The sequence below is a fragment of the Bos mutus genome, chromosome X (genome assembly GCF_027580195.1).
Source record: "Bos mutus isolate GX-2022 chromosome X, NWIPB_WYAK_1.1, whole genome shotgun sequence".
In the NCBI taxonomy this organism is placed as follows: Eukaryota; Metazoa; Chordata; class Mammalia; order Artiodactyla; family Bovidae; genus Bos; species Bos mutus.
The window spans coordinates 10,979,229-11,004,019 of record NC_091646.1 but is presented as its reverse complement, the minus strand read 5'-3'; positions in this window follow the sequence as shown (position 1 = coordinate 11,004,019).

Genomic DNA, 24,791 nt, shown 5'->3' with positions numbered 1-24,791 from the left:
GCCAAAGCAATCTTGAGAAAGAAGAATGGAAGTGAAGGAATCGTCCTGCCTGACTTCAGACTATGCTACAAAGTGACAGTCATCAAGACAGTATGGTACTGGCACAAATACAGAAATATAGATCAATGGAACAAAATAGAAAACCCAGAGATAAATCCACTCACCTATGGACATCTTATATTTGACAAAGGAGGCAAGAATAAACAATGGAGAAAAGGTAATCTCTTTAACAAGTGGTGCTGGGAAAACTGGTCAACCACTTGTAAAAGAATGAAACTAGAATACTTTCTAACACCATACACACAAATAAACTCAATATGGATTAAAGATCTAAATGTAAGACCAGAAACTATAAAACTCCTAGAGGAAAACATAGGCAAGACACTCTGACATAATTCACAGCAGGATCCTCTATGACCCACCTCCCAGAGTAATGAACATAAAAGCAAAAATAAATGAATTGGACCTAAATTAAAGTTAAAACCTTTGCACAATGAAGGAATCTATAAGCAAGGTGAAAAGACAGCCTTCAGAATGGGAGAAAATAATAGCAAATGAAGCAACTGACAAAGAATTAATCTCAAAAATATACAAGTAACTCCTGCAGCTCAATTCCAGAAAAATAAACAATCCAATCAAAAAATTCGCTAAAGAACCAAAATGTACTAAAGAATTAAATTTCTCCAAAGAAGACATACAGGTGGCTAACAAACACATGAAAAGATGCTCAGCATCACTCATTATCTGAGAAATGCAAATCAAAACCACAATGAGGTACTATTTCATGCCAGTCAGAATGGCTGCTATCCAAAAGTCTATAAGCAATAAATGCTGGAGAGGGTGCAGAGAAAAGGCAATCCTCTTACACTGTCGATGGGAATGCAAACTAGTACAGCCACTATGGAGAACAGTGCAGGGATTCCTTAAAAAATTGGAAATAGAACTGCCATATGACCCAGCAATCCCACTGCTGGGCATACACACTGAGGAAACCAGAATTGAAAGAGACATGTGTACCCCAATGTTCATTGCAGCACTGTTTGTAATAGCCAGGACGTGGAAGCAACCTAGATATCCATTGGCAGATGAATGGATAAGAAAGCCATGGTACATATACACAATGGAATATTACTCAGCCATTAAAAAGAATGCATTCAAATCAGTTCTAATGAGGTGGATGAAACTGGAGCCTAATATGCAAAGTGAAATAATTGAGAAAGAAAAACACCAGTATAGTATACTAACGCATATATATGGAATTTACAAAAATGGTAACAATAACCCTATATGTGAGACAGCAAAAGAGACACAGGTGTAAAGAACAGTCTTTTGGACTCTGTGGTTGAAGGTGAGGGTGGGATGATTTGAGAGAATGGCATTGAAACATGTATATTATCATATATGAAATGGATCGCCAGTTCCAATTCAAAGCATGAGACAGGATGCTCAGGGCTGGTGCACTGGGATGACCCTGAGGGATGGGATGAGGAGGGAAGTGAGAGGGAGGTCTAGAACGGGGAACACATGTACACCCATGGCTGATTCATGTCAATGTATGACAAAACCACTACAATATTGTAAAGTAAGTAGCTTCTAATTAAAATAAATTATTTAATTAAAAAAGCAAGTATCAGAATTGGAAATACCATTTTTCATGGCTGAATAATATTCCTGTGTGTGTGTGTGTGTGTGTGTGTGTGTGTACATATATATATAGTATATATACGGAGAAGGCAATGGCAGCCCACTCCAGTACTCTTGCCTGGCAAATCCCATGGAAGGAGGAGACCCTATATGCGAGACAGCAAAAGAGACACAGATGTAAAGAACAGTCTTTTGGACTCTGTGGTTGAAAGTGAATGTGGGATGATTTGAGAGAATAGCATTGAAACATGTATATTATCATATGTGAAATGGATTGCCAGTTCCAATTCAAAGCATGAGACAGGATGCCCAGGGCTGGTGCACTGGGATGACTCTGAGGGATAGGATGAAGAGGGAGGTGAGAGGGAGGTTCAGAATGGGGAACACATGTACACCCATGGCTGATTCATGTCAATGTATGGCAAAACCACTAAAATATTGCAAAGGAATTAGCCTCCAATTAAAATAAATAAAATAATTTAAAAAATATCAAAATTGGAAATACCATTTTTAGTGACTGAATAATATTCCACTGTGTATGTGTGTGTGTGTATATATATATATATATAGTATATATATGGAGAAGGCAATGGCACCCCACTCCAGTACTCTTGCCTGGCAAATCCCATGGATGGAGGAGCCTGGTGGGCTGCAGCCCATGGGGTCGCTAGGAGTCTGACATGACTGAGCGACTTCACTTTCACTTTTCACTTTCATGCACTGGAGAAGGAAATGGCAACCCACTCCAGTGTTCTTGCCTGGAGAATCCCAGGGATGGGGAGCCTGGTGGGCTGCCGTCTATGGGGTCTCACAGAGTTGGACACGACTGAAGCGACTTAGCAGCAGCATAGTATATATATATATACATATATATGTGTATATATATATATACATACATATATATATACACATATATACATACATATATACACATATATATACTATATATATACATGTATGTATATATCACAACTTCTTTAACCATTAGATAAATATATATAGTATATATTTATATATAGTATAATATATTTATAATATATTATATATAAATATAAATATTATTTATATATTATTCACATATAATATATATAATATATAAAAATAAATATATATAAATATAGATGTATGTATTATATATAAATATATTTATAATAAATATATTTATTTATAGTATATATATACACACATATATGTGTATATATACATACATATATATATCTATACACACTATATATATACAATGTATATATATATCACAACTTCTTTAACCATTAGATAAATGATTGTCAATAGACACTTAGGTGCAATAACGTTTCTTGAGCTCTTTTTATATCAGGCACTGCTCAAAGCTTTCTGCATATTGGCTCCTTTATTATCGCATTTCACAGATGAGGCAAATGAGGCCCAATTAGGTGAGGAAATTGCCCAGGAATGAATAGTTGGTAACGTGTACATGAAGGTATAGCGTCACAATCTCTCATCTATAATTCTGAAATCCAATGTGGATAGGAAGCTGGATCTTTTGGCAAGTTTCCAGCAAACTTGTTTCATGGCAAAAGTTGACCTGCACTGACTGTAAGTTTATTTAGAAACTGTTTATCCTATTTCATCTGAGAAATCACCTTCTTCACCTCAGGAAGGTTATTTACTGTATTGATTACTGGATGCTGCTCCCAATCCCAATTGGGCATTACATCATATAAAGTATATATATTGAGCTCCATTGCTGAAATCCAGATAGTTCTTATTTCTGAAACATTAGGCAGAAAGCATTTTAGGTGAGGAATTGTGACCCTGCTATTGGAAATATCATTATTTAGGCTACCTGTAGGTCAGTTCAGTTCAGTCCGTTCACTTAGTTGTGTCCGACTCTTTGCGACCCCATGAACTGCAGCACACCAGACCTCCCTGTCCATCACCAACTCCTGGAGTCCACCCAAACTCATGTCCATCAAGTCGATGATGCCACTCAACCATCTCATTCTCTGTTGTCCCCTTCTCCGCCTGCCCTAAATCTTTCCCAGCATCAGGGTCTTTTCCAGTGAGTCAGCTCTTTGCACCAGGTGGCCAAAGTATTGGAGTTTCAGCTTCAACATCAGTCCTTCCAATGAATACCCAGGACTGATCTCCTTTAGGATGGACTGGTTGGATCTCCTGGCAGTCCAAGGGACTCTCAAGAGTCTTCTCCAACACCACAGTTCAAAAGCATCAATTCTTCGGCGCTCAGCTTTCTTCACAGTCCAACTCTCACATCCACTGGAAAAACCATAGCCTTGACTAGATGAAAGACCTTTGTTGGCAAAATAATGTCTCTGCTTTTTAATATGCTGTCTAGGTTGGTAATAACTTTCCTTGTGGGTCAGTTAACCATTTTTGAGCTGGACTGGTGAGCTTACCATGTAAGGTAACGACTGACCAGTGGAATTTGGGGACAGAATCCTTCTTTAAATTAGCTTCTCTACCTACAAAATCCAAGGAGAATAGATTATCTGAGCCCTGTCCTCTGTAATGTGCTGGTGTTGAAGAAAACTTCTACTAGGATACAAGATCAAGGACAAGGAAACCCAACTTGCAAACAGCTGCAAGGAACACAGTCTTATTTCCATAAAGTTAAAGAGGTTTGGAGAACAAATATCCTATGACATTGCTTATATGTGGAATCAAAAAAGAATTGTACAGAACAGAACAGAGTTACAGATATAGAAAACAATCTTATGGTTACAAGGGGGAAAAGGGTGGGGAGGGATAAACTGGGAGATAAGGATTGACATATGGGCTTCTCCGGTGGCTCACACTGTAAAGCGTCTGCCTACAATGTGGGAGACCCAGGTTTGATCCCTGGGTCAAGAAGATCCTCTGGAGAAGGAAACGGCAACCCACTCCTGTATTCTTGCCTGGGAAATCCCATGGATGGAGGAACATGGTAGGCTACAGTCCACGGGGTCGCAGAGAGTCGGACATGACTGAGCGACTTCACTATACACACTACTGTGTATAAAATAGATAACTAATAAGGACCTACCCATATAGCACAGGGAGCTCTACTCAATACTGTATGCTGCTACTGCTGCTGCTAAGTCGCTTCAGTCGTGTCTGACTCTTTGTGACCCCATAAACGGAGTGGGTTGCCATTGCCTTCAATACTGTATACCACATAGGTAATGACCTATGTGGGAAAAGAATCTTAAAAAGACTGGGTAGAGTGGAGATATATATATATATATATATATATATATATATATATATAAAAAGTGAAAGTTGCTCAGTCATGTCCTACACTTTGGGACCCCATGCACTATACAGTCCACGGAATTCTCAGGCCAGAATACTAGAGTGGATAGTCTTTTCCTTCTCCAGGGATCTTCCCGACTCAGGCATCGAACCAGGTCTCTTTACCAACTAAGCTATCAGGGAAGCCCTAATATATATGTATATATATGTGTGTGTGTGTGTACATATATATATGTATATGCATATATATGTATATGCATATATATATATGTGTTTGTGTGTGTGTAACTGATTCACTTTACTGTGAAGAAGAAACTAACATGACATTGTAAATCAGCTATACTCCGATTTAAAAAGAAGAAATTTGGGAAGGTTAGAAGTGCAATTTCATCCCTCAGCTTCTTGAAATACTTCTACATTTCCTGTTAGCCTTTGCTGCTAGGATTGTGGTAGAAACTAAGTGGTGTGCAGAGAGAGGTAGCACAAAGCTGTCATTTCTTTTATTTTTTTAAATTGGATATATAATTGCTTTACAATGTTGTGTTAGTTTCTGCTGTGCAGCAACATAAATCAGCTATATGTATACATATATTCCCTCCCCCTTTTTAAAATTTTTATTTATTTATTTTTGGCTGTGCTGGGTCTTCATTGCTGTGCGAACTTTTCTCTAGTTATGCAAGTTGGGGCTACTCTTAGTTGCAGTGCATGGGCTTCTTCTTGCAGTGACTTCTCTTGTGGAGCGCAGGTTCTAGAGCACACAGGCCTCAGTAGTTGTGTTGTGTGGGCTCAGTAGTTGCATCTCCCAGGCTCTAGAGCACAGGTTCAGGAGTTGCAGCACATGGGCTTAGTTGCTGTACAGCATGTGGGTCTTCCTGGACCAGGTATCCAACCCGTGTCTCGGCAGGAGGATTCTTTACAACTAAACCACCAGGCAAGCCCCATCCTGTCCCTCTTGAGCCTCCCTTCCTCTGTCCTCCATCCCCCCCCCACCCCCCCAACCCCAAGATGGTCACTGAGCCCTAGACAGGGCTTCCTGTGCTATACAGCAGCTTCCCATAGGCTATCTATTTTACACATGGGAGTACATATACATCGATTCTATTCTCTCAATTCATCCTACCTTCTTTCCCTGCTGTGTCCACATGTCTGTTCTCTATGCCTGCAGCTGTGTTCCTGCCCTGCAAATAGGTTCATCAGGGCCATTTGTGTAGATTCCAAAGCTGTCCTTTTTTTATCCCACAGCTACAGCTGTCCCTCAGCCAATCAACACCTGCTTTGGGGGCATTCTTCTGGGATTTACCTAGGACCACGCACTAGGAAAGTTGCTGTCGTAAGTTGCTGCAACCTGTCTGCTCCTATCTTGTATGTGAACTTCTGCTTTGCAGATTTCAACAGGATTTATTTGGCTGAGGAAGTAGCTCAAGGTTTTGAAGGAGAGAGAGAGGGAGGGCAAGGCATGGAGGAGGGGCCACCCAGGCAAGACATAGGCAGAGCATCTCCCTGAGGATTAATCGATTCCTTAAACACAAACAGGATGAGGTCTTTTCCCACTGCAGTTGGTATTTCCCACCAAAATATTGGTTTTATTTTGCTTCTGTTTTTCTCTCATTTCTCCTGGGCGACTTGGCACTTCTAGCTGTGTGTTTCAGGTGACAGGATGAAGGGGACTTAACGACTTTCAGGAAAACACAATAAAATCGGGAGTGAAAATTGAATGTGATTTTTTGTGGTGCCCAAACAAGAACCAATATCCCGAGTCTGTTCTAGTACATTCTTTCTAACCTTTTAAAGTGTAAAAACAGCTAACGTGTGCTCAGAGCTGATCTTGTGCCAGGCATGCTTCTTGGTACTTTATTTATTTATGCCAAAAAACAACCTAAGGCAGTGAGGCAGTATTTTTTTTTTTTTACACAGATTCATAGAGGTATAATTCACATACAATCTGATTCATCTATTAAAGTATACCATTCACTATTTTTTAGTGTGTTTACAGATATGTGTAACAGTCAACACAAGCAATTTGAGAACTGTTTATCACCCCCCAAAGGAACCCCATATTCAATAGTAGTCACTCCTTAGTACCCCTCCCCTCACCCCTAGAAAACATGAGTCTATTTTCTTTCTCCATACATTTCCTTACTTTGAACATTTCATATAACTTGAGTCATGTAATATGTGACTATTTGTGCATGGCTTCTACCATGGAAGATAATGTGTTTGAGGTTCATCCATGTAGTAGCATGTACCATACTTCATTCCTTTGTATGGCTGAATAATATTCCACTAGCACATTTGGGTTGTTTCCAGTGTTTGGCTATTGTCAATAATGCTGCCATACACATTCCCATCCAAGTTTTTGTGTGAAGGTGAAGTTGCTCAGTCATGTCCAACTCTTTGCGACCCCATGGACTGTAGCCTGCCAGGCTCCTCCGTCCATGAGATTTTCCAGGCTAGCATAATGGAGTAGGTTGCCATTTTCTTCTCCGAGTTTTTGTGTAAATAAATGTTTTTATTTCTCTTGGGTATAGACTGAGGACTGGAAGAGAATATCTTCATTATCCTTATTTTACAGATGAGAGAAGTGGATAGTCGAGAGCAAAAGGCATGGAACCCAGGAATGGTGGTGTGGGAACTCACACTGGCTATAATCCACTAGGTTGCAAATCTCTTTTTCATTGGAAAGGCAGTGCATTGAGTTTCATGGCTCTAGTTGAGCATACTGGCTTTAGAGTTACACTGATGTGATTTTAAATGCTGACCGTCTCACTTAATTACCATGTGATGTTGGACAAGTCAGTTTATCTCCATGAGCTTTGGTTGCCTGTTCTGTAGAACTGCACTGAAAACAATATTGCTGCATCATGGACCACTGTTTCTGTGAGGATTACAGGAGATACTACATGTGAAATGCTGAGCATAAGACTTGCCTGGTGCACAGTGCTCAGTAGGTGTTAGCTACGATTATTGTCTGCCTCTCCCACAGCACTTAAGATGGTACCAGTAAAGCTCAGTTGGAAGTAACATTATCAATGTTGAGCTGTCACTGAGTGGCAATGGTCTCTGTGCTCTAAAGGAAAATGGTCTTTATGAATTGCAGGAAATCCAGTAAGCACCCTCTGAGCTTGAAGACTGATCCAGAGGCAGAGGAGCCCACGACTGAGCCATCAGGAACACCACTCTGGATGGACTTGGTGAGCAGACCAGGAGGCCAGCTCAGTAGCCATCATAAAGGCTTTCCTACCAGCCAATCAGTGTTTTCAGGAAGTCCTGGCACCTCAGTAAGGTTTCTCGTACATAATTGATGTACGTTGTTGACACAAGTGATATTGTATGATGGGATGCACAAAGGCAGAGACTCTGGCATCACAGCATTTGTATTCAATGCTGCTTTATCACTTACTTGCTGTGGGAAGTTGGGTGAGTCACTTAACCTCTCTGTGCCTCACTTCCCTCACTGGTGAAGTGAGAATAATTATACTGCCTACGTCACAGGCCTGTTGTGCGAATTAGAGGAATTCATAGATAGAAATCAGTAAGAACACTGCCCAGCACAGGTTAAATCCTATATTCTGGCCCATTGTTGCCACAGTTCCAGACCCCTATCCTGTTGACTTGTAGCCGAGGGTTCTAAAGGCTTGTGGGCCCTGTGAGATGATGATTACGTGGATTGCTTCTTCTATTACTATTGTGCTGCATGCTAAATCACTCAATTGTGTATGACTCTGTGCGACTCTATGGACTGTAGCCCGCCAGTCTCCTCTTGTCCATGGAATTCTTCTGGCAAGAATACTGGAGTGGGTTGCCATGCCCTCCTTCAGGGGATCTTCCCAACCCAGGAAGACCTGCGTCTCTTGCATCTTCTGCATTGGCAGGTGGGTTCTTTACCACTAGTGCCACCTGGGAAGCTGTAGCCCCTGTTACTCTTACTGCAGAATAAATGACCCCAAAACTTAGTGGCTTAAAATTAACAACCATTTTATTAAGCTGCCAGATCCTGTGGGCCAAGAATTAAGGTGATGCTTTTCCTCCTCGTGGCATCAACTAATGTTCTTTAATGCATTCAGCTAGTGTATAGATTGGTCTGGAGTACTTCTGATGCCATTGCTTCTGTCTCCAGTGGCTGGACGGGGATGGCTCCAACAAGAACTGCCCCCAGAGCACCTTCACCTTGCCTCCCCTTGTGGCCTGGGCTTCCTCACAGTGCAGCAGACTCTTACAGGGAAGCTCATAGCTCTGTACATGAATGCTCACTTGCACAGATAAAAGGTGCATGACCTTTGTGACTGAGCCTGGGCAGTCACACAGCATCACCTTGCCATGGAGCTTATAGCTTGTAAAGCCAGGATTTGAACACCCATCTGTTTGGCAGCAGAGGTTGTATTTGTAATGAGCCTTTCTCCTTGCTCTGGGGAAAAATAGGATGTGTAGAAAGATTTCTTATTGATATGGTATAATGACAACCACACATGGCAGTTTTCACAGAAATTATTCTCTTGATTTCCTCCCATGGTCACTTTATTACAGATAAATTCAGCTGATAGTTCCATTGCATGTGATATGATTTTGAGAGAGGGGGAGGGAAACAAAAGGAATTCCTTTTTCTCAAAGACAGTCAGGTTTATTCTTGCTCCCAGAGAGCTCTTAGTTTTCACTTAACTAAAAAGAGAGAGAGAGAGAGAGAGAAACCCATGAACCAGTTTAAGGAAGCAGCAGTTGGGAGCTGCTAAGATACATTTCTCTGAATTACCAAGTGTTATGTGTAAGGGGAAAATGGATTTATTGAAATGCAAAAATATACAGTACATGTTATGCTAAAAAGTGCCTATGGTGTAATTTAAATTTGGTATGCTACCTCCCTGCCCCCCAAAATGTATTGTGGAGCAGGCTCACTTTTTCTGTCTTGAGATTGTCTGTCTTTAGATTGTCTGCCCCTAATATAATAATTATCATGATTACAGAATCATTGTTTAGAGGAATCAATGATTTTTAATATAACTGATGTCATGTGTAGTGAGGTCTTTGAAAACATTATGCTTGTGAATGACACAAGGCCACGTGCTGTTGAAATGTGACTATGTTCAGGTTTCTTTGTTTCATTAAGAAGACTTTGGTAACATGAAAAAGCAATTTATATCATCTGTTTAGCAATTTTAGTACATAGGGTGTTGAATGTGAGCTTCACCAAGCCCTCAAGAAGAAGAGGGTTGAGGATTTAAGGTTATCAGATTTTATTAGGTGATGGTTCAAGAGACATTCTCCGTGGATTGAGATTCTGGTAATATTTCTTGAGTCCCTTCTTTGTTCCTGGCACTATGCTAGGTCTTTTCACCTGTGCTAGCTCAATGACCCTTCCTTACAACTGTTGGTGATCACCATGATCAGCTCTGGTTTTGTAGATGAGGCAACTGAGACTCAGAGGACTCTTTTGGTGGGGAGTACCACCTTTGTGATCCTGAGCAGCCTCATTGTCCTCAGTCTTGTTTCACCTCTGCTCCTTCTTCAGCTGCTCAGAGCTCTCCACTCTGTTTCTTTTTTTAAATTTTTATCAGAGTATAGTTTGTTTACACTGCTGTGTTAGTTTTTGCTGTACAGCAAAGTGAATCAGTTATACATATATGTATATCTGGGCTTCCTTGAAAGAAAAGCTATGACCAATCTACACAGCATACTAAAAAGCAGAGACATTACTTCGCCGACAAAGGTCCATCTAGTCAAAGTTATGGTTTTTCCAGTGGTCACGTACGGATGTGAGAGGTGGACTATAAAGAAATCTGAACGCTGAAGAACTGATGCTTTTGAACTGTAGTGTTGGAGAAAACTCTTGAGAGTCCCTTGAACTGCAAGGAGATCCAACCAGTCAATCCTAAAGGAAATCAGTCCTGAATATTCATTGGAAGGACTGATTCTGAAGCTGAAACTCCAATACTTTGACCACTTGTTGTGAAGAACTGACTCATTGGATAAGACTCTGATGCTGGGAAAGATTGAAGATGGGAGGAGAAGGGGACGATAGAGGATGAGATGGTTGGATGGCATCACCAACTCAATGGACATGAGTTTGAGCAAGCTCTGGGAGTTGGTGATAGTCAGGGAAGCCTGGTGTGCTGCAGTCCATGGGGCTGCAAAGAGTTGGACTCGACTGAGTGACTGAACTGACTGACTGACACATATATCCACTCTTTTTCAGAATTCTCCCCTCTTGAACCTACTCTGTTCTTTTTCAGTTCTCAGTTTCAGACCTTGGTTTCCTCTGCCTGGAAGACTTTTCCCAACTTGCAGAGATCCTTCAAGTCTGGAAATCTCCCTTCTCCAGGGGATCTTCCCAATCCAGGGATCAAACTCAGGTCTCTCCCACATTGCAGGCAGATTCTTTACCAGCTGAGCCACCAGGGAAGCCCAAGAATACTGGATAGGGTAGCCTATCCCTTCTCCTGTGGATCTTCCTGACCCAGGAATGGAACTGGGGTCTCCTGCATTACAGGGAGTTTCTTTACCAACTATCAGGGAAGTTACGCATATACATATATTCACTTTTTCTCAGAATTCTCCACTCTTGAACCTACTCTGTTCTTTTTCAATTCTCAGTTTCAGACCTTTGGTTTCTTCTGCCTTGAAAGGCTTTTCCCATCTTGTGGAGATCCTTCAAGTCTCGGTTTGAATGATCCTGTCCAAAGACCTCTTCCCCAACTCCTCAGATGGAGCTAGGCCTTCCTGCCATTTGCCTCCAAAATGTCCGTACTGCGTGTTCATTCACAGTTCTTTGCATAATTATTAAAGGACCTGGGTGATTCCTTGGTTACTTTGTTTCTCTCACTAGCATTTATTGTCTAGCATGTCAGGGGCTTTTGCCTGCCTTGTGCTTCACTGAGTCTTCAGTACCTAGCCCATTGTCTAGCACATGAAATTGTTAGTCGCTCAGTTGTGTCTAACTCTTTGTGACTCCATGGACTGTAGCCCGCCAGGCTCCTCTGTCCATGGAATTCTCCAGGCAAGAATAGTGGAGTGAGTAGCCATTCACTTCTCCAGGGGATCTTCCTGACCCAGGGATTGAATCCAGGGTCTCCTGCACCACAGGCAGATTCTTTATCATCTGAGCCACCAGGGAAGCCCTGGCACATAGTAGGTGCTCAGTAGATATGAATTGGCAAACTGATCCATGGAGAATGATTGACTTATCCAGGACCACATAGTTGGCATCTGCAACAAGGAAGAAAAATTAGCAAATTAATGATTCATGTTTCTGTGCTCCATGATTCATTGCTGTACTCCAGCAATAAACTAATAGTTTAAGGATTAGATTCTGCCTAATCACAAGTGTAAGTTCCAGTGGCTGAGTCAGGTTTCAAGCTAAGAAGTGTTGAGGCATGAAAAATAGAAATCAAGTTTTCTTTTTTAAAAAAACTTTTATATTGCAGTATGCTATGCTATGCTATGCTAAGTCACTTCAGTCGTGTCTGACTCTGTGCGACCCCATAAACGGCAGCCCACCAGGCTCCCCCATCCCTGGGATTCTCCAGGCAAGAACACTGGAGTGGGCTGCCATTTCCTTCTCCAATGCATGAAAGTGAAAAGTGAAAGTGAAGTTGCTCAGTCGTGTCCGACTCTTAGCGACCCCATGGATTGCAGCCTAACAGGCTCCTCCATCCATGGGATTTTCCAAGCAAGAGTACTGGAGTGGGGTGCCACTGCCTTCTCCGATATTGCAGTATAGTTGATTTATAATGTTGTGTTAGTTTCAGGGGTTCAACAAAGTGACTTAGTTTTACATATACATGTATCTATTCTTTTTCAGATTTTTTTTCTGTGTGGGTTCTTACAGAATATTGAGTACGATTCCCTGTGCTATATAGTAGATCCTTGTTGGTTATCCATTTTATACATAGTAGTGTGTGTATGCTAATCTCAAACTTCTAGTTTATGTCCCCCCTCCAACCTTCCCCCTTTGGTAACCATCAGATTGTTTTCTAAGTCTGTGAGTCTGTTTTGTAAATAAGTTCATTTGTGTCATTTTTTAGATTCCAAGTTAGTTTTGATGTTAGAGAAGGTTCTTGCAGTGGTTTAGAACATGGCTTTTGGAGCCAGACTGGGTTTGAATTCAGTGCTAGTATTTGCTGTGTGTGACCCCAGGCAAGTTACTTAGCCTCCCTGTACCTCAGTTTCCTTATCTATAAAACAGGGATAATCATAATAGTATCTACCTCATAGGATAAAATGATTTAATACAAATAAAATACTTAGAAACATACTCGGCATAAAGTGCTTTACAAGTGGTATTTGTAGTTCGTTGAATAGTGTCCCTCAAAAAGTTGTGTCCAGCCTGAACCTCAGAATGTAACCTTAGTTAGAAATGGTGTTTTGGCAAATGTAATTAGTTAAGGATATTGAGATGAAATACTCCTGGATTTTCGGTGGGCCCTGCCTCCAGGGACTCATGTTCTTATAAGGAAGGGAGATGATGCAGACACACAGAAAATGGAGTCACATGGAGATGGAGGCAGAGATTGGAGTTACACATCTATAAACCAAGGAGTGTCACGGATTGCTGGCAAGCACTAGAAGCTGGGAGAGATGCCCGGGACAGACTTCCCCAGTGAGAGGGAGGGGCAGCTGAGTGCCAGATTATCAAATAGAGTGAGCTGTTACCCCTGTGGCCTTTCCAGCTCCACCAGTGCCCACCTTGCAAGGCCTCCCCAGCCAGCTCCTCTCTGCCTTCTTGTCACCACATTCCCTCTGTGTTTCCTTCTCTTCACTTTTACTCCCTTGGCAACCTGACCTTCCTGCCAGTGGTTTTCGCTGGGCCCATTGCAGGCTTTGACCTGGGCTTAGCTGCTTTCCTTACAGAAACAACCTCTTCATGGAATGGTCTCCTCACTTCAAACCTGCCTCCAATAGGAGCTGCCCATTGTTCATGGGGTTAGGAGTCCTTTCCCCAGTTCCCCGTTGACACATGTTTCCTGTGGTGCTGCAACCAAGTGCCATCAATTTTGGGGCTTAGAACAAAAGAAATGTATTTTCTCACAGTTTTGAAGGCTAGAAGTGTTAAATAGTTTCAGAGGGCTGAGATCAAGATGTCGGCAGGTCTGTACTCCCTGTGGAGGCTCTAGGGGAGAATCATTCCTTGTCTCTTCCAGGTGGTTGCCACCAGTCCTTGGTTTATGGCCCGATCATTCCAATCTCCACTTCTGCAAGCACGTTGACTTCTCTTCTTCTGTGTTTCTGGTTGTCTCCCTCTGCCTCTGTCTTAGCAGGACTCTTGTGATGTCATTTAGGGCTTGCCTAAGATATTCCAGGATAATCTCATCTCGAAATCCATAATTTAATCATATATGCAGGATCCCTTTTTACCAATAAATCAGTATTCCTAAATTCTAGGGATTAGCCTGCAGATAGATGTTTGGGAACCACTGTAGTCCTCTCACACAACTTCTGATCCTCCTTTGTGGCAGACACCATCACTCTGGTGCTGAACCACCTCCCGGCAGTCACCTGTGGTGCTGTGGTCCTGCCCTCACAGTTCCTCCTCAGGGGCTTATTCTCTACTCTAAGCCCAACCATGTCCTGGGTGGCTTCAGTCTTCATGCCAATAGTCCACCCACCAGGCATGTCTCTCTGGCCCCTTACAGCCTCATGAGCATGTACACTCTATGAGACTGATGTGCTACCTACTGTACCACTGAGGCACCTGTGAGCATCTATATTCTAGGTGCTTCTCAAATTCATCATCAATATCCCCTTGAAAATGGAAACAGCAGCATTTCATTCTCTGGCCACTCCACTCATCTGTCCTCTTTCTCACACCCTTACCTCTCTATTCCTGCTTAAAAAAATAAAATGTTAATAACATTTAGCCAAGTATGAGGCCCCGACGGCTCAGCAGATAAAGAATCTGCCTCCAATGCTGGAGGCACAGGAGAAACAGGTTTGATCCCTGGGTTGGGAAGATCCCCTAGGGAGGAGGAAGATGCCAATATACTCCAGTATTCTTGCCTGGAGAATCCCATGGACAGGGGAACCTGATGGGCTATATAGTCCATGGGGTTGCAAAGAGTTGAACACACCTTAGTGAGTAAGCACACACACACACCCAGAGTATTATCATTTCCATGTGGAATCCATTTACAAAAGTATTAATGAGAGATTTTACTTTGTTTACTTTATGCAAAATGCTTAAAATTCAGAGTGTATGTTGTACTTATGGCATGTCTTAATTTGATGCTAAGTTTTCATTGGAAATACTTGATATGATTTTCAATGTGGTTGGCTAATGCACCTGAGGAACTAAATTTTTTATTTTAATTTTAAAAATTAGACTAGATTTAATTTTAAAAATTGCAATTTGTTCCATTATTGGAACACTTGCAACTCTCTGTCTGGGACAACTCAGATATATGAACCTTTTGCTGTTTGTTTGATCACTATTTGACGTCTGGTCCAGTTACCCCCCATCTTGGCTTCACTGCCATGAATGGTCCGGCTTTCCAATGATCCTTTTTGCCTTTTGGCACATGTGTCTCTTCTTTTTTTTTGTGACATCTACCCTGTAAAATTCAGGATTAGCTCAATCATCCAAATTCTTGGCCCCCATACTCACTTGGGCCAGTGAGGATGGCCAGAGGAAAAGCACAGTTCTGTGGAGAAGGGGCCATAGTGACATCAGAGGCCCCAGCATCACCTGGGGCCTGGTAGTCCTTCCCTGATTTCTAGTTAGTGTCCTTGTCCATGCCCCAGAGCAGTGAGTTCAGATACCTGTTTCCTACTAAAGCCATATGCCCTTGGGCTATGATGACCTTACTGGGCATCTGGATTATCTGGGAGAGGTTTTATATATCAGAACTCTCAGCTCCTACTCTAATAGACACTGTACTCTCTCGACTTAGACATTCCTAGTGGCTTTTAATCATCCCTGATGTGTTTTATATAAGGAGGTCAATGCATTTGTGTGTGTGTATGTGTGTGCTCAGTCTGTTCAGTCACGTCTGACTCTTTGCAACTCTATGGACTGTAGCCAACTGGGCTCCTCTCTCCATGGGATTCTCTGGCAAGAATACTGGAATGGGTTGCCATTTCCTTTCCAGGGGATCTTCCCAACCTAGGGATAGAACCCACATCTCCTCCATCTCCTGTATTGGCAGGCAGATTCTTTACCACTGAGCCACCTGGGAAGCCCATCAGTGAATTTACATTTTGCTAGTTATCCTCTTACTATCCTATAGGGGAAAGTAGCAATTGAGCACTGTTAAAATACAAAACAACAAAGCTGAACTGTGATATTTGAATCCCAACCGAACTTGGGTAAAGATGCAAATACCTAGACTCTCAATATGTTTAACCTGGCCTCCTACAGGATGAGAAAAATACATATAAGTAGGAAATGGTTGTTCTATATAAATGTAACTTTAACTTTATCAATTGGTTCTTTTTCGTTCTGTGTATAAGTCTTCCAAAGAAAGGTAATGTTTGAACTCCCCTGGCAGTCTGTCCAATGATTAAGATTCCTTGATCCCACTGCAGGGGGCAGGGGTTCTAACAATGGGTGAACTAAGATACTGCATGCTGTGTGGCCAAAACAAAGAAAGGCAATGTATCTTTATTTTGCAGCCTCATTTTACTGATGTAGGGAGAGGTGGGAATGTTGGAGTCCAAACAATTTCTGTAGCAATAGAGCTCTGCAACACCATCCTCTGTCCCTTTGAGCTACCCCTACTGCTGGAATTGGTACCTCTGAAACAGCACATGGAAGTTTCCTTATACAGTTTTATCTCATCCATTGCATTCCCCGTTCTTGATTTAGACTTGGGGACATTCCAACAAATGAAATAAAAATAACCCAAAGAATTCCTGCAGTGATAAAACCAGGCCTCCAAGACCGAATTGCACTCTGTTCTGGTGCTGAATTTACTGTGAGCCTCTACCCAGCAATGCAAGCCCTTCCCTCCATTCTTGGTCTTTATGGATAGCTTGTTTTAGATCTTCCCTCAAAGATATGGATTCAGCTGTCCATACTGGGGCTAGGTTTCATATACAAGGCTTTCAGTATTCTAACATTTTATTCAGAACCTGCCTTGTCCAAGGTACCGAGCTGGGTACACAGATATGACTAAAGATATGGCATCTTCCTGCAAGGAGCCTGTATAGTTCTATGGGGAATGGTAGCAGAGATGCGCTGAATCTAGTTTGAGCCAGCTCAAAAGACCTCATCATTAAATTTTTAGGAATTTTGAGAACAGGTTGTTAAACACATCTATTATTGAAAATTAGATTATGTAAGCCTATAATAAACATGTTTTAAAGAAAACAGATAATTCATTCATTTCTCATTGTTTTCCTCTATTTTATTATTGTCTATACTCTTGAGAGTATTAACCTCTATTGTATCTGCATGGTGGAGATACTATATAATTGTTTACTACCAAACATTTTTTTCTTCATAACTCTGTGTTCAGTGAGTGACATCAGATTGATAACTTGAGATTGACCACAGTGGAAATATTTCCATCATGGAAATTGGCAAACACTGTAAATAAGGGCTTTTTTCCCCCCAGAGTCTAGTGTTAAATATGTACAAGTGCACCACTGGGTTGGGTGGGGAAGGAGTGAGAGAAATGTCTCAGTAAGGAGTGCCATTATAGAAGTTCAGAACAACTTCTCTGTTACAATTAGGGAAAATGCTTCAGGGAGGTGAAGATATTTGAGAAAGACCTTGAAGGACGGATCAGATTTTAGCAGGCAGAGATTGATAGGTCTGGTATTCTTGACAGAGGGAATACTGAATAAGTTCATGAAGGTAAGAAAGCACTGGACACACTTGGGGAAGAGCTAGGAATGTATATGGCTGACATATGAGGCTAGTGTAAGGTGGTGCTAAAGATAAGGGTGGGAAAGCCTGTCGAAGCCTAATCGGGGAGGGCTTAACAGTCACAGTGAGGAACTTGTACAAAAGTCAGTGGGAAATGGATAATCAGGAGATTTCTGAGCAGAAGCATAACCACTTGAAAGCTGTGCGTTTGGATGATTACTGTCCCCAGTATAATCAATGGGGCTGGAAGTAGGCGGTCCTTACCTAGTTGGAAGTCATTGCTTCAGTGCTGTGCAGTTAATAAGGACATGACTAGAGGTACTGGTTTAAGAAGGAGAAAGGAGATCTAGATTCAAGAGACATTGTCAACGTAGATTCCACAAGTCTTGGCTTGTGATCATCTACCTTGTGATGCCAGCAGTTGTATACATTTGCACTATTATCTGGTCTCTTGGCCATTTGATAAAAATATATATCATCAGATAATATTCATGCTTTTAATGGGAGCTATCAAAGAGTGTTTTAGTCATCACTTTTTGATTCAACTTTCCAAAAGGAGATGTGCCTGATACCTTTAAAATGCGTTCAGGAGAATGAATAACAGGATTTAAGATCTTTTGTATGGCTAAACTAATTCTAGGAGTCAGCATATTAGGCAGCTCCTATGGCCATGGTTCCATAACTTGACCTTTAGAAAACTAGTATGGTAAAATGTTAATGTGGGGCCTGGAAAAACTTCTCTGTCCCCCTCTTCCTCCCTGTCCCTCTCCCCACCTCCTTTATTTTTCCCTGAAAATTACATCCATGTTCTTTTTTCTTTAGCAATATCCATGTGGAGCCATTGGATTCTAGGAGAGGGGTTTGGGTGTCCTCACCACTCCCTAAGAGGGGAAAAATTAAATTAAGTATCAAAAATTTCATTCCAAGAAGAATTGTGTGTACAATCTATCTTTTTTGCCTCCTTTCTTCCCTTTTATTGAAAATTCAGGAATCTCATTTGTGTCAAAAGGTGGTGGTGGTTTGACAAATTCATCATCAGACATCAGCAGACATGCATTTGGCACATTCCGTCCCTCAAGAACACCAAGCTTCATGCTTTACTTCTGAGATTTCTTAGCAAAGGCAGCTCCCCATATTCCTCTATCTTAAAACATAGATAAAACTGTTGCTGGCACCAAGGATGATTGTGCCTACATTTAATGAAGGGACTTCTGGAGAAAGGATATGAGGAAGACCTGCTGGCCTGGTGGTCTGTTTGACATTTGAGTCCTGGGACCTGGCACCCTGGAAGTAGGGTTGTTTTCAGAAGGTTGCTCTGGGAAGTAGATTTCAGGAGGGATGTGACAGACTGAATGTTTGTGTCCCCTATCCCAAATTCACATGTTGAAATCCTAATCCTGAAGAGGATGGCATTTGGAGATGGGGGCCGTTGGGAGATGATCGAATCATGAGGTGGTGCTGTCATGAATTAGGACTCTTAGAAGAGGAGGCCAGAGCCCTCTGATGTATTTTTCCATCTTGTGAAGTTGCACTGTAAAGCTGGTAGTCTGCAACACAAAGAAGGTCCTGACTAGAATGCCGCCACGCTGGCATCCTGACCTTGAACTCTGAGAAATACATTTGTTATTTAGAAGCCACTCCGTTGGTGGTACTTGGTGACAGCAGCCTGAACGGGCTAAGACAGAGGGTGATGGGGGCGCAGGGGGAACAGTTAGGTGACTACTGGAGAGAGGCCTGCTGACAGTGGTCGGGAGCCTGACTAGTGAAGCATCTCGAAGCTGGACAGTAATCATTGTGACAACAGGTTCTGAGGGCCGTGAGAAGAAGGGAAGCTGAAGAAAGAAATTTTAGAAATTTTAGACATTGGATACATCTATTTGATGCTGGAAAGGGTCAGTGGCACATACAAAGCTAGGACCCTCAGTGCCAGAGTGTGGTAACTTCAGGTAATGACGGTCATGGTCTGTGTGACTGGTGGCTCATGGGCCATGCACCATCTTTGAACCCTGTTTTCCTGAACTCACCTGGACCAGATGTGCTTCCAAATGGCAGTTACCTCTGGATTGGGTACCGACCTTTTCCTCTTTGTGTTTCATTTATTCCAAAGCCGACCTCAGGTTCTGTCTACACATGGTTTCCTAAATTCCTGGCCTGATGTCCTTGGGGCCGCCCCTGGAGAGGCCCAGAAAGCCTCAGCTTTGGCAGAGAGTTGGGTGGGATTGTGGAAAGCCCAGCACAAAAACACTTCTTCCTTATGTGTCAGGCTGGCTTTGGGCTCTATATGTGAGCTTCCTAGAACAATTTGAGAAAACTCCTTTGTCCTTGGCTTACAAAGGTAACATAGTGACAGGGTAACCCAGTTCTCTTTCCCTGAAAACCAGATTTGTGCCTGCTGTCACTGTCTGTATGTAATTCAAGGTGCAGGTTTCACACTCCAATTCCCAGAATAAAACTGCCATTCCAGCAGGAATCTCTGTGACAGAGTCCCCAAACCTAGTTGGTGGTGTACTTATTCCAAGTAGCCATCAGTGTACTTATTCCAAGACACCATCATGACATTCCAGGGCCATAGAAGTGCCTGGACCATGTCTTGGACTTGTTATAACCAAATTTAGTTGTAGAGTCAGCCAACGCCAAGCCAGCTTGGATCCTCCACTGAATTGGAGCATGGTTCTCACCTGAGGTGAGGAAGCTTCTCATTGCCTGTCCCTGAATTGATCACAACGGTAGAAAAGTCCATCTTTTCCAGTATTGTGTTGGGCAGCGGATATAGTTACCTGGTAACCTTTATTTCATCCTGAAGCCAGGCCTTGGTTTGGCTTCTGTTATTCCAAGAGTAGGTGGCACTAGTGACAAAGAACCCACCTGCCAATGTAGGAGACATGAGATGGGAGTTTGATCCCTGGGTTGGGAAGGTTCCATGGAACAGGGCATGACAACCCACTCCAGTATTCTTGCCAGGAGAATCTCATGGACAGAGGAGCCTGGCAAGTGACAGCCCACGGGGTCACAAAGAGTTGGACATGACTGAAGTGACTTAGCACACAGTACATAGCACATTACAAGAGCCATAACAAGAGGAGCAGTGAGAAGAGGGAAGGGAAAGTTTGGCAGCAAGAGATATTAGTGGAGGGGAGAACTTCCCTGCTGGTCCAGTGGTTAAGATTCCACGCTTCCATTTCAGGGGGCCCAGAGTTTGATCCCTGTTTAGGGGACAAGATCCCACCAGCTATGGGGTGCAGCCAAAAAAAAAAAAAAAGAGAAAGACTATTGGAGATTTCAGAGAGGGAAATCATTTGTGAACTATGTCTTTTATAATAATTTCCTTTGTTCTCATTATAACCCTTGCATTGCAGATTCTTAACCTCTCCTACCCACAGGAGATGGGGAGTGTTTTGCTACTGTTCTTTGCCTTATGCCTTGGCCACCTGAGTGCTGCTTATTTGTTTGATGACTTTTCAGTGGTTGCTTCTTGATGGCCACAGTTCACCAGCATTTATTTTGGCTTAATGGCTCATCACCCCATTTTATGTTTCCTAACACAGTAAAACCTGAATTATTAGGTGAAAGAACTCAAATTTGCTTTAGGTAATAGTTTCTCCATTCACAGTGATCTCCTACCCCTTTGCTGGAGGGGCTGGTTTAGGTGCAAAAGTGAAAGAAGTGAAAGTGTTAGTCACTCAGTCCTGTTGGACTTTTTGCGACCACCATGGACTGTAGCCCACCAGGCTCCACTGTCCATGGAACTCTGCGGGCAAGAATTTTGGAGCAGGTTGCCATTTCCTACGCCAGGGCATTTTCCCAACCCAGGGACTGAACTCAGGTCTCCAGCTTGGCTGGCAGATTCTTTACCACTGTGGGAAGTATAAATGGGTTTCCCTGATGAATGAATGAAAGTCGCTCAGTCGTGTCCGACTCTTTGCAACCCTATGGACTATACAGTCCGTGGAATTCTCCAGGCCAGAATACTGAAGTGGGTAGCCATTCCCTTCTCCAGGCAATCTTCCCAACCCAGGGATCGAACTCAGGTCTCCCGCATTGCAGGCAGATTCTTTATCAGCTGAGCCACCAGGGAAGCCTAAGAATACTGGAGTGGGTAGCCCATCCCTTCTCCAGCAGATTTTCCTAACCTAGGAATTGAATCGGGATCTCCTTCATTGCAGGCTGATTCTTTACCAACTAGGTTATCAGGGAAGCCCAGATAGCCCATAGTGGGTAGTTTCATATAAACCTTGATTATTTTCCATTGCTGAGCTTGTGCAATCATAATCTTTTCATCTAACATATACCATCCCCTTAGACTTATTAACCCCCTATTTTTAGCCCAGCTTTCTTCTTTGGTATAGCAAGGTTGTGACATTTCCTCTATCAAGCTTAGGACTTTTAAAACTGCCTGTGCTTTATTTGTTGGTATGTAAACTGCTTTCTTTGCTTCTTGGTCAGCTCAGTGATTTCCCTTTCCAATTTCAGACCTGGGAATCTGAGACTTATGTCCCCTACAATGAACAACAGCTATTTCTTGAGGATATTGTGTAGTAACCACTGCTGGACCTCTTTGGCCAGACCTGGAACCTCGATATTCCACATTCCAGGGCCTATTAAGTCTTTTATCTCAACTTCAGATTCAAGCTGTCCCTTTCTTTTTTCCGTTAAAATAGTTTGATGATGAGGGTGGTTCCTTTGCCCTTCCAGAAACAGAGTGGCCCCTAACTTAGTTAATAAATCTCCTCTCATTAAAGGGATGGGGCAATCAGGCACAAACAGAAATGAATGTAAAACCAACTGACAATTAGCATTGCACAAAACAGGCTCCAGAAAATTGTCCCTGACAACCCCATTACATATTCTTATGATTGCTAAGGTTTCCAATCATTTAGGTTAAGACTGGGAAGGTTGGACCAGTGTCTATAAGAAATTATATCAAGTGTCCAGCCACATCAATGATCACCCAAAGCTGGACATTAATTATGTAGACAGTATCTCTAGGCAGAGCCACTTTTGGCTTTGGGTCCCATTGATATTCTGATTGCAAAACCATCAATGGCTGAGGAGCCCCCATCACTTTCTGGTGTCTAGGGCATTCCCTGATGGCTCAGTGGTAAAAGGGTCCACCTCCCAATGCAGAAGGTGCAGGAGATGCACATTTGATCCCTGGGTTAGGAAGATCCCCTGGAGGAGGGCATGGCAAGCCACTCCAGTATTTTTGCCTAGGCAATCACGTGGATGGAGGAGCCTGATGGGCCCCAGTGCATAGTGTCACAAAGAAGTGGACACAACTTAGCAACTGAGCATGCACACAGGTTTTAAGATGAGCTGTGCCAATAGCTATGCAAGGAGATCCAACCAGTCCATCCTAAAGGAAATCAGTCCTAAATATTCATTGGAAGGATTGATGCTGAAGCTGAAACTCCAATACTTTGGCCACCTGATGTGAAGAACCAACTCATTGGAAAAGACCCTGGTGCTGGGAAAGATTGAAGGCAGGAGAAGAGGATGACAGAGGATGAGATGGTTGGATGGCATCACTGATACAATGGACATGAGTTTGAGTAGGCTCCAGGAGTTGGTGATGAACAGGAAAGCCTGGCATGCTGCAGTCCATGGGGTCACAAAGAGTCGGACATGACTGATCGACTGAACTAAACTGTGCCAATAGAGTCCTTTATTCTTCCAAGGTAGATAAAGGGAACAGTTGATTCTTTTTGTCTCGGGTGACTTCCAGAGAGTAACTTAAAGACAAAATGCATTCATCTTCGAGTAAACCTTACAAAGCCTAGGCCCCTTCTCCCAAGGATATTCCTTATACCTCTTGAGTTTGCCTTTCCCCAAATCATTGAGTTGGCCACTTGTCATTCATTGCCTGAGTCACATACCATTGCTTACTCCAGTAGTAAATTGTGCCCTGTCTTTTTTGTCCAAAACAATCTCTCACCCCATATGCAGAAGTTCCAATGGAGGTGATGGCCACGTCTGTCCTGAGAGATGCTGAGGGAGGCTGGGCCACGTCCCAGGACAGGCTCCACATACATCCATTGTGGCCACAGTAACACTGCTGTGTCACTGAAGGCTCATGAACTTCCCAAAGGCTTTCCCATAAACTGTGCATTTCCTTGAGGACTGTTTGAAGAAGCTGACTCCCAAATGGGATATGTAGGCTGCTTACTGACTGCAGAAAGGAAAACTAATTTTGTATCTCCTAAAGCCACTAAACCTTGACTATAAGAACTTAGGAACCCTGATTTCTAGCACTCAGCTGTTTGCTGCCTGACAAACAAGATTATTCTTCTCATTGTTCTTGAATTCCCTTTTAGGTTTCTATAAATATATTTCTACTATTTGTTGGAATATAAATGTGCCTCCCAAGAATATGATTTTCTGTTGCCTTATTCCTTTAGCGATGGTTATTGTTACTGTGGTGAACCTTACAGAAAGACAGGGTATCAATGGGAAGGTTGTGTTCATTTTCAAAGGAATGAAAGCACAGAACACCATTAAGCTCAGGCAGCCTATAATATGAGCTTACAGCTGCAAATTTCTTATAATCTTAATTATGTTTATTTATGTTCTTCGTGTTTTATCACCTTTCAGATGCCATTGTCAAAGCAATTAAGACTCCTAGGAACTTAACCATTTGAAGATCTCATTCTTGATCTGAGGAAACTGATAAGTGACATCATTTATTGTGAGAGCAGTTTGAATTTTTTTTTTTTTTTTTTTTGCTTCCCAGTCAACATATTTGCAAGCATCCCTGTACTTCCGGCTATTAATTTTAGGGATTACCATAGTTAGTATTCGGCCATTCTTCACTCAAGAAATTAATGTCCTTCATGAATGAGAAAGTGTGCGCCAAACTGGAAAGTACTGGATAGCTACGAGGATTTGGAGAGTCAGGGAAACAAAAGCCCAAATCCTTGCTAAAGCAAGCTGTTCTGATCTCTTTCCTGCAAAATCTCTCCTGTTTCCTCTTAGCCCCCATCTTGTATATCCCAAACCCAAATGCCTTATTGCTGTGAATAAGGAATCCTCTACAAAAAAGACAGGGCACGATTTACTACTGGAGCAGCCAAGGGTATGTGACTCAGGCAATGAATGAAGAGGAAGTCCTGGCAGGGAGGGGAGA